Here is a 10,923-nt window from a genome sequence, read left to right on the forward strand (position 1 = left end):
CCACTCAACCTGTGGTAGAGTTGAATTGAACAGGTACAACTCTGGGTGATGACATCATCAAAGGGGAAAGGTCACGGTCAAGGTCAATGCCAATAATGACCATGAACACATCGCTAATGCGTGTGACGAGGGAAGGCAGGTGTGCGTGATGGATGGCAGGAGTGCGTGATACAGGGAAAACTGATGCCCTCAAGAGCCAGGGGGAGGGAAGAGAGGGTACAGTTTTCTTTTCAACACTGTAGAACTTCTGCTAGTGTTACTGTAAATGTAAACAAACAAAATGACAGTCCTTATTTATTTTCAACTAAGTCTGCTGTTCCAAACAAACACTAACAACACAAGCCTCTCGGTCTCAACTACAGAGTTAGTCTTTCAGGAGGCTTGTGACTACGCTGTGATCTGCGCAGTACTCCTGGTGTGCCACAAGACACAGGTAAGGCGTGTCCCAGTGGAGCTGGGTCTGAGAGCACAGGAGCGGGTTGGGTGTTTGTGAGAGGAAGTCCATCACCCTCTGCAGGATCCACTGAATGCTCCTGTTTCTCATATACTGTTTCCTCTGGGGTTTCCCTTGTAAACTACCACCTGCAGCTGTTCTGTCTGAAAACATGGCGTTTTCTTTGTCATAGCGCAGGTGAATGTGGTGCTGGTAACTGCGCATGACTCGACCATCAGTCAGTTTGACCACAAAGGAAACTGGGATACCCTGACTCAGAATGGTACCTGGGAACCAACGTTGGCTGCATGTGAAGTTGCGGATGTAGACAGTGTCATTGGGTTTTAACTATCCCTCGCGTGGTGACCTTGTCTGTCTTTTTGTTTCTCCTGCTTCCGATCCACTCGTGTTTTGATGTCCAGACGCAGTAGATCCAAGTGAGCTTTTGGCTTTCTGCCCATCAACATCTCAGCTGGAGCCTGTCCTGTTGTTGTTTGTGGCGTGATGCGGTACTGGAACAAGAACCGAGAGAGCTTAGTTGTGATGGTTCCCCCTGTCATCTTTTTGAGCCCCTCTTTCAGTGTCTGCACAGCCCGCTCCGCTAAGCTGTTCGAGGCCGGGTGAAACGGCGCGCTACAGACATGGTGAATCGTGTTTTTCCGCATGAATTCTTGGAACAAATCACAGGTAAAGGTTGTTGTGTTGTCGGACACAAGAGAGTCAGGCAGACCATTGGGTGCAAACATCTGCCGAAGCTTTTCGATGGTTGTGGTCGCTGTGATGTTGCTCATGATGTGAGCCTCCAGCCACTTGGAGAGCGCATCCACCATGACAAGGAACATGTGGCCCACGAAAGGGGGCCACAATGTCTATGTGCAGCCTGGACCATGGGCGATCAGGCCACTCCCACAGATGTAGTGGCGCGGGTGGTGCCATCTTCTGGTTGAGCTGGAACTCAGAACATGATTTCACTTTGTTTTCTATTTCGTGATCCATGTTAGGCCAGCAGATGTAAGATCTGGCTAAACTTTTCATTTGGGAGGCACCCGGGTGAGCCTCAAGGACCTCATCCATGACTTGTAAACGGCCAGGGGTGGAACAACCACTCTGGACCCCCAGAGTATGTAGCCATCCTGCACACTCAGCTCAGTTTTGCGCTTGGCGTCAGGTCTCAGTCCATCATCCTCTATTACAGGAGGCCAGCCCTGCATAAGGAATCTTTTCACTTGGGCCAGGATAGGATCCCGGTCTGTCCATTGTTTGACCTATTTGGCATTCACAGGTGAGTTTGGCAATCTCTCCATTAGGAAAATTGTCTCAGGAGGCACCACAGTTGTGGCGGGCATCTCTGGTAGTGGGAGACGGCTGAACGCGTCTGTGTTTGCATTGTCCTTCCCTGCTCTGCACACGATAGTGTACTGGTAAACTGACATTGTGAGGGCCCAGCACTGTATTCTTGCTGAAGCCAATGGGAGGAATGCATCATGATTCACTGAAAAGTCTCATCAGTGGTTTGTGGTCAGTGCATATAGAGTTACTGATGAAAGCGTTTCATAGCAAAAACTATGGCCAGACCTTCCATGTCTAATTGTGAATAACAGTTCTCAATGAATCCAATGGGTTTCTCTGAAACATCCTCCATCTGGTGAGAGAGTACTGCTACGACACCATATGGCGAGTCGTCACATGACAGAATGATCTCTTTGGCTTGGTCAAAATGAACCAGCAGTTCACTTCCTTGAAAGCTTGAGTTGGCCCCCACTTGCATTTACAGTCTTTGTGGAGCAGCTGATAAAGTGGAGCCAACACTGTTGACAGCTCCGGGAGGAACTTACCATAGATCACCTCGCCCAGGAACGACCTGAGCTCAGACACATTGTGCTTGGAATGTGCACTTGCTACACTTCAGGCGCAGCCCTGCCTTGGAGAATCTCTCTAACACCTGATCCAGATGGTGGAGGTCCTCCTCCTCCGTCTCCCTGTAACCAGAATGTCGTCCAGATACACCGCTACATGAGGGATCCCCTGCAGCAGATTGTCCATTGTCCTCTGGAAAATGGCTGGACTGGATGCCACTCTGAAAACCAAGCGGTTGTATCTGAACAAGCCTTTGTGCATGTTGACTGTGATATAGTCTTTTGAGTCCTCATCCAGGAGGAGCTGTTGGTAGGCGTGACTCATGTCAAGCTTTGAGAACGTCCTGCCTCCAGCAAGCGTTGCGACCATGTCCTCAAGCGGGTAAGCATCCAGCTTAGAGGCTCTGTTGATGGTGAGCTTGTAGTCCCCACATATACGCACCATGTCATCACTTTTCAGAACGGGAATGATTGGAGCTGCACAGTGGGAGAACTGAATGGAAGTAATGATGTTTGTTTCCTGCTGCCGCTCCAACTCATCCTCAACTTTCTTTTTCATGGCGTATGGCACTGTCCTGGGCTTGAAAAAGCAAGGCTCGGCCTGAAGATCCACGAACAGCTTATCTGCAGTGCTCTGCAGTGTGCCCAGTTCATCTTTTAAAATCTCACTCGTGTGTGTTTTCTCACCCCAGTTCAGTTGTATTTTGGTGAGCCAGTCACACCCTAGTAAACTAGGCCCATTACCTTTTACCACCAGGATGCCGTGTTCTCGCTTCCTGGCTGTTGTATGCAATGTCCACCTCCAGGGCCCCCAGCAATGGTACGGTCTCCCCGGTGTATGTACGCAGTCTGATTCCTGCTGGTGTGAGGGCAGAAGCCTGTTTTGAGCCCCACATTTGTTTGTAGGTCTCCTCGCTGATAGCAGAGGTAGCGGCCCCCGTGTCAACCTCCATCCTCATCTACCTCCTCTGTAGCATAGATAGGCTCTGCACGCGGCTCACTCACATTAAACATGTTGTAGGAACAATGCTCTTCCTCCCCTGCGTTCTCTAGGTGGTGCGCTGCTGACTGTTGCTTCGTTGCTGTGAACATGATCTGCCCAGTCTGCCCACCATCTGGCTTGCTCCTAGGACCCATGCATTGTTTTGCTAATTACCCCTTTTTGTTGCAATTTTGATATACAGTATCCTTGAACTTAGTTGTTTGCGTGTTCCCCACATCTGAAACTTTCCACTGCTTTTCCCCTTTTTCCTGCCGCCTCTTGTCACCTGATGCACTGCACAACTTACACTGTTGGTCTTTTGAATATTTTACTAGCGGCCATCTCCATCCCTTGAGATAGTTCCAATGCTCTCTTGAAAGTCAGTGTGGCTTCCCCCAGCAAATGACGCTCTGTGCTGTCCTCATTAATGCCACAGACTAATCAGTCACAGAGCATGTCCTCTAACATAGCCCCAAACTCACAATGTTCAGAGAGCTCACATAATTCAGCAACAAAGTTAGCAACAGACTGACCTGATTTCCGAAAATGGAAGTTCAATTTGAACCTCTGGACAATCACTGAAGGCTTTGATTTGTGGTGAGTCTGAACGAGAGCAACTAGTACCACAAAAGGAATTTCTTATTGTGACTTGTTAAGCACATTTTTACTCCTGGACGTATTGACTCAAGACAATTCAGCTTTAACATGTTTTATTAATTTGTAAACATTTAGAAAATATAATTCTACTTTGACATTATGGGTTATTGTGTGTAAGTCAGTGACAAAAATCTCAATTTCATACATTTGCATTCAGGCTGTAACATAACAAAATGTGGAAAAAGTCAAGGGGTGTGAATACTTTCCGAAGGAACTGGAAACATCAAATAGGCTTATATTTATTCCTGACCAGCAGATGTCACTAGTGTATGGATGCCCATTCCCACCATCCATTGTTAAAAATATAAACGTCAATACTATCTCAACATTTCGAGGTGTGAGTTTATTTTCATGGGGCCCAGAGTTTTTCCTGATCTGGTAGACTAACCTAACCAGATACAACTGCGGACCCTAGTAATAAATCAGCTGTGAAATTGTTTTATATGGGCTATGATGGGCCCAGATTTTTTCTAATCATGTCATATGGTGTTTAACCCTTATAAAACCAGACCCAGTTTTCCTTGCATGAAAATTAAGCAGTGATTTGGAATGCCAAAGGAGACTCCAAATAACATATTTCTGCTTTATTTTTGTATAATTCAACACTCAGCAATAGTTATAAATCCAGTTGAGCTGACATCCATTTATCTATTGCTTTAGTTATCAATCGAGCAAGAGGGCAATATCGTATTAATCTTAACTCAGTTGCTAGAGAGAAAGGAAACCACTCAGGGATTTCACCATGAGGCCAATGGGAACTTTAAAGGCCATGATCGAAGAAAACTGAGGATGGATCAACAACACTGTAGTTACTCCAAAATAGTAACCTAAATGACAGAGTGAAAAGAATGAAGCCTGTTTGAAAATGTGCATCCTGTTTGCAATAAGGCACTAAAGTAAAACTGCAAAAAATGTGGCAAAGAAATTAACTTTGTCCTGAATACAAAGCATTATGTTTGGGGAAAATCCAACACAACATATCACTGAGTACTACTTTTTATATTTTCAAGCATGGTGGTGGCTGCATCATGTTATGGGTATGCTTGTCATTGGCAAGGACTAGGGAGTTAAGCACAGAGGAAAACCTGGTTCAGTCTGCTAGTTCAGACACGGAAACAAATTCACCTTTCATCAGGACAATAACCTAAAATTCAAGACCAAATACACACTGGAGTTAATTACCAAGATGACAGTTAATATTCCTGAGTGGCCTAGTTACAGTGTTGACTTAATTCGGCTTGAAAATGTATGGCAAGCTGTCTAGCAATGATCAACAACCAACTTGACAGAGCTTGAAGAATTTTGAAAAGAATAATGTGCAAATATTGTACAATCCAGGTGTGCAAAGCTCTTAGAGACGTACCCAGAAAGACTCACAGCTGTAATTGCTGCCAAAAGGGAACATATTTAAAGGAAACATATTTACCCTGTGAAATAAAAAACAGGAGAATTGTAAAATTCTAACGATATTCCAACATCTCTCAACGGTAGGCCTACACTGCTTCTTTGATATTTTTTTCCTAAAGGACGGAGACATTGCATCCCGTTGACCTACTTTAGAGAGAAGAGGTGTCTGGTAGGCTACACTCTGGCGCCAAGAGTTTGCCTGGGCTTTCAGTTTTTCTCCAGCGCCAAAAATCTGTGCCCACAAATAGTCCAGTGTTCCCTCTATGCCCATGTGAAACTCTTTAGTGCCAATTCATCATAGAAAATCATTCAGAAAGAGCCATGGATGAGATAAGCTATCATGTCCAGTCTTGTTCAGGGCCCCAAACCCTGAGACTGTACCAATGTCTTGACCTTCACGATAGAGCAAATAGGCCGAATTTATGTACAGTATTAATATGTTTGTTGTTAACCATTCATAACTCACTTGTAAGAGTTGATTGGCAGTGGCACCTAAAGGCATCAGTCATTATTTTGACTGATGGAGTGAAAACCAGAGAGCTCCATAAGTTTCTGACAGGCCTCCCATCTATAAAGCACCATAGGCCCTATAAAGGTGCGTGTGTATATGTCAAATCAAATCAAATTGTATTTGTCACATGCGCATAATACAACAGGTGTAGACATTATCGTGAAATGCCTACTTACAAGCCCTTAACCAACAATGCAGTTCAATAAATAATAGGGTGGACTTTAGCTCTTCTATGAATAGAATTTCCACTGATATTTGCATGCTCTCACAAATGATTGACCTTAATTGATTGCTGATTGCCCTTAGTTGATTGCATGTGTGTGCTGTGACTTTGAAATTTGCTGTGCCTAAAGGTCTGAACTTTTTAACCACCCTCCTGTGATTGAAGCATCCCCTAAACTACTGTCTCTTTCATTGCAGTTATCTCCCTCTGCCTCCTATATAAGCTGTGGTGCACAGCTGTTAGGACAGTGGGGGGGAGCAGGAGTGTGGCCATGGTGCTGGAGTACAAGATGGCAGGCAAAACTACAATGGTCTGAGCTGCGGAGCTCTGGTTGGAGCTAACTCATATTGGCATCCTTCCTAAACGTAGTTCCCTCCGTGTTCAGGGTTGTAGGCTATTGTTTGTAGTTCTTGCTCCAAGCACCACTCCCTGTGCTCCCCCATACTTGTGATGATGGTGGCTTCACCAGGTAGAGTTGTTATGATAATGAAAAGATCTACGATGACACGTATTGCTATAAAAGTGACAGTAATGTGATTGTAGTCCTAAGTATTTATTGTAATAACATTTTATATAGATTTTTAAAGTTGTGCCTGGTCTATTGTATTGCTCATGACCCAATCCAATGTGTAGCCTGTCAAAAACCTGTGTCTTATATCGATTGAGGTGTTCCCCCTCATTAACCTTTTACTGCAGTGGGCTAAATCAGGGTCACACAATGTTTCTTGGTAGTCTTAAACTAATCTACTTTGAAAAAAAGAATACACCTCAAACACAATTATGGTCTTTCCAACAGTCTTAAATTAGTTCCCACATATGCTGAGCACTTGTTGGCTGCTTTTTCTTCACTCTGCGGTCCAACACATCCCAAACCATCTCAATTGGGTTGAGACTCGAAATTGAGCTCAGATGCATCCTGTTTCCATGGTTCATCCTTGAGATGTTTCTACAACCTGATTGGAGTCCACCTGTGGTCAATTAAATAGATTGGACATGATTTGGTAAGGCACACACCTGTCTATATAATGTCCCACAGTTGACAGTGCATGTCAGAGCAAACAAAAACCAAGCCATGAGGCCGAAGGAATTGTTCATTGAGCTCCGAGACAGGATTGTGTCAAGGCACAGATTTGGGGAAGGGTACAAAAAAATGTCTGCAGCATTGAAGGCTCCCAAGAACACAGTGGCCTACAACATTCTTAAATAGAAGAAGTTTGGAACCACCAAGACTCTTCCTAGAGCTGGCCGCCCGGCCAAACTGAGCAATCGGGGGACAAGGGCCTTGGTCAGGGAGGTGAACAAGAACCCAATGGTCACTCTGACAGTGCTCCAGAATTCCTCTGTGGAGATGGGAGAACCGTCCAGAAGGACAACCATCTCTGCAGCACTCCACCAATCAGGCCTTTATGGTATAGTGGCCAGACGGAAGCCACTTCTCAGTAAAAGGCACAGCCCGCTTGGAATTTGCCAAAAGGACCTAAAGGACTCTCAGACCATGAGAAACAAAATGCTCTGGTCTGATGAAACCAAGATTGAACTCTTTGGCCTGAATACTAAGCATCACGTCTGGAGGAAAACTGGCACCATCCCTACGGTGACGCATGGTGGTGGCAGCATCATGCTGTGGGGATGTTATTCAGCGGCAGAGACTGGTCAGGTACAAGGCAAAGATGAAAGGAGCAAAGTACAGAGAGATCCTTAATAAAAACCTGCTCCAGAGCATTCAGGACCTCAGACTTGGGTGAAGGTTTACCTTCCAACAGGACAACGACCCAAAGCACACAGCCAAGACAACCCAGGAGTGGCTTCGGGACAAGTCTCTGAATCTCTGTTCTTGAGTGGCCCAGTCAGAGCCCGGACTTGAACCCGATAGAACATCTTTGGAGAGACTTGAAAATAGCTGTACAGGCTTGTAGCGGCATACCCAAGAAGATTTTGTGTAGATTGATGAGGGGGAAAAATGATTTAATACATTTTAGAATAATGCTGTAAACTAACAAAATGTGGAAAAAGTCAAGGGGTCTGAATACTTTCCGAAGGCACTGTAGCTGTGTAGGAGTCTACCTTGGGGCCCTTCAAACAAAACACAACGATCTCATTGATATAGGCCCTGTTCGGGCCCCTGGCCTGTCCTGGGTTGGGTTACGCCAAATGCAAACGGCTTGGAAATTGTGATTAGTCCCGATGACACCTGTTCCAATGTGCTGTTCATGGTCTGATTGTCTCATTATGTCTTTCTACTGGGCTGGAAAAACTGAGTCACAGCCTACGTCTCAAATGACACCCTACATAGTGCACTTATTTTGTCCAGTGTCCATAGGGCACTCCTACTTTTGACCAAGGGCAATGGCTGCATTTGCGACGCAGCCAACATCATTTAGCAGCTAAGTTGTATTTTGTTGATGGCTATATGACCTTGGCAGCAGAGTCAGAAGTCATAATGCACACTGCCAGAACCATTTGAGGATGGAAATGGTCAGACCTTAATGAAAAAGAGTGTTTCCTGAAGCAGAGAATTTATTATTGAGCTTCTCTGGCTTTTTTTAATTGCAGTTTAACTAATCTAATGAGGGAATCATAAACACTTTCTTATTGCACGACTGGAAAGCTTTTTTGGAAAGGCTTGTGTGCTGTAGTAAGCCCATCACAAATGTGGTAAAATGTCAATGTTAGCTTGTTTTCATGCTATGTTTGGTACGCTAAATAATCATTCAGAGGCGTTATGGTTTAAGTTGTGTTTGTGAAATCATTAGCTATGCGTCAGTCAAACACCCTTAATATTATTAATGGAAACGAGGGATAAGGAGAAAAGGGGAGATGGATGACTGCTTAAAATGTGTGTGTGCATGCCCTTGTGCGTACATGTCTGCATGTGTTCTTAAACCTTAGTTTTCTGTCTTTCAGAAAGTCAGTAAACATGCTTAAAAGGACATGTTGAACAGCATGCTTTTAAAGACAATTTTCACTAGAGGGCAACATTGCTTCTTTGAAATATCCCAACTCAGTCAGATATACTGTAGTAGTACTCACCAAACCTTGTTCTGGAGACCTTCAGTAAGCAGGCTTTTACTCCAGCCCAGCACTATAACACTTAACTGAACTGATCATCCACTCGTCAGGTCCTCTCTCAAAATACAATGTAGTTCATTCATCTCTTTTGTACATTGATGTAGTGCTCCAGATGTATTTAGCGAGACCTCTCTCCCCATAATGTACTGTACCTGCTGAGTTCCAGGTATGTATTGTATGCATACTATGCAATGACACTCCACTCACATAAATAATGTGTTTTCATTATTATTTCAAGACTGAGGATCTTCTATGATGGGGAACCCAAAAATTTTGCAGGCACTCAATAAATCCCTCAGCTTGTTTATACTGGAGAGAGACTTGTTATCTTCACCCTGTTTTTACAGGAAAACAGGTTTACGCTGGACAGAGTATACTCCAGTCCAGACCAGTCTTCTAGGCCATTCTTCATCATCAACTGGCTCTTTATGACCAGAAGGACATTAAATCAGTAGGGATATTCAGGGCTTATTTCCAAAATGTCCTCCCGAGAGGCTACCTCAAAAAGTGAGGGCTGGAAATTTCAGTCAACCATGTTTATGTGGAAAAACAGGGAGGGGGGACACTTTGAACCTGGAAGTCACAAATGCGTCCAAGCTATAGACTTAAACGTTTATTACAGTTTTTCTCAATCGCTTTGGCTCAATCTTAGAATTAGAATATATTTTTTCAAAACAATAAGTTAAAATCTCTGAACAATAAGTTTTGTTCACACCAGATTTACATTTTTTATTCATTTAAGCAAATTGCACTTGTTTTGGCATGTGTGCAAAAGAGTAAGTAAATTGTCTACAATTTGCACAATAACTACATGCACATGGCTTGCTGATCAAAACTGATGAGTTGATTCTCAGTGAAATTGTCATAGTCTTCACAACTTCTAAACATTCTTTCATCGTGTGAGCCAAAATGATCTATTCAATTATCAAAATCTGTCAGACATCAAATCAAATCAAAGCTTATTTGTCACATGCGCCGAATACAACCTTACAGTGAAATGCTTACTTACAGGCTCTAACCAATAGTGCAAAAACACGTATTAGGTGAACAATAGGTAAGTAAAGAAATAAAAACAACAGGGAAAAAGACAGTGAAAAAAGCAGCGAGGCTACATACAGACACCGGTTAGTCAGGCTGTACATGTAGATATGGTTAAAGTGACTAGGCATATATGATGAACAGAGAGTAGCAGTAGCGTAAAAGAGGGGTTGGCGGGTGGTGGGTGGCGGGACACAATGCGGGAGCACTGGTTGGTCGGCCCAATTGAGGTAGTATGTACATGAATGTATAGTTAACCTGTTGGGGCTAGGGGGCAGTATTTTCACAGCTGGATAAAAAAAACGTACCCAATTTCATCTGGTTACTAATCCTACCCAGTAACTAGAATATGCATATACTTATTATATATGGATAGAAAATACCCTAAAGTTTCTAAAACTGTTTGAATGGTGTCTGTGAGTATAACAGAACTCATTTGGCAGGCAAAACCCTGAGACATTTTCTGACAGGAAGTGGATACCTGATGTGTTGAATTACCTTTAAGCCTATGCCATTGAAACACACAGGGGTTGATTAATGTTTTGGCACTTCCTATTGCTTCCACTAGATGTCACCAGCCTTTACAAAGTGTTTTGAGTCTTTTACTGTGAGATCTGACCGAACAAGAGCCATGGAACGGTGATGGCCGATTAGACTCTGGCGCGCGAGTTCATGTTGGGTACCCTCGTTCCAATACGTTATAAAAGAGAATGCATTCGTCCACCTTGAATATTATTCAAGTTCTGG

This window comes from Salmo salar, chromosome 03 (genome assembly GCF_965601325.2).
Source record: "Salmo salar chromosome 03, fSalSal1, whole genome shotgun sequence".
Taxonomy (NCBI): Eukaryota; Metazoa; Chordata; class Actinopteri; order Salmoniformes; family Salmonidae; genus Salmo; species Salmo salar.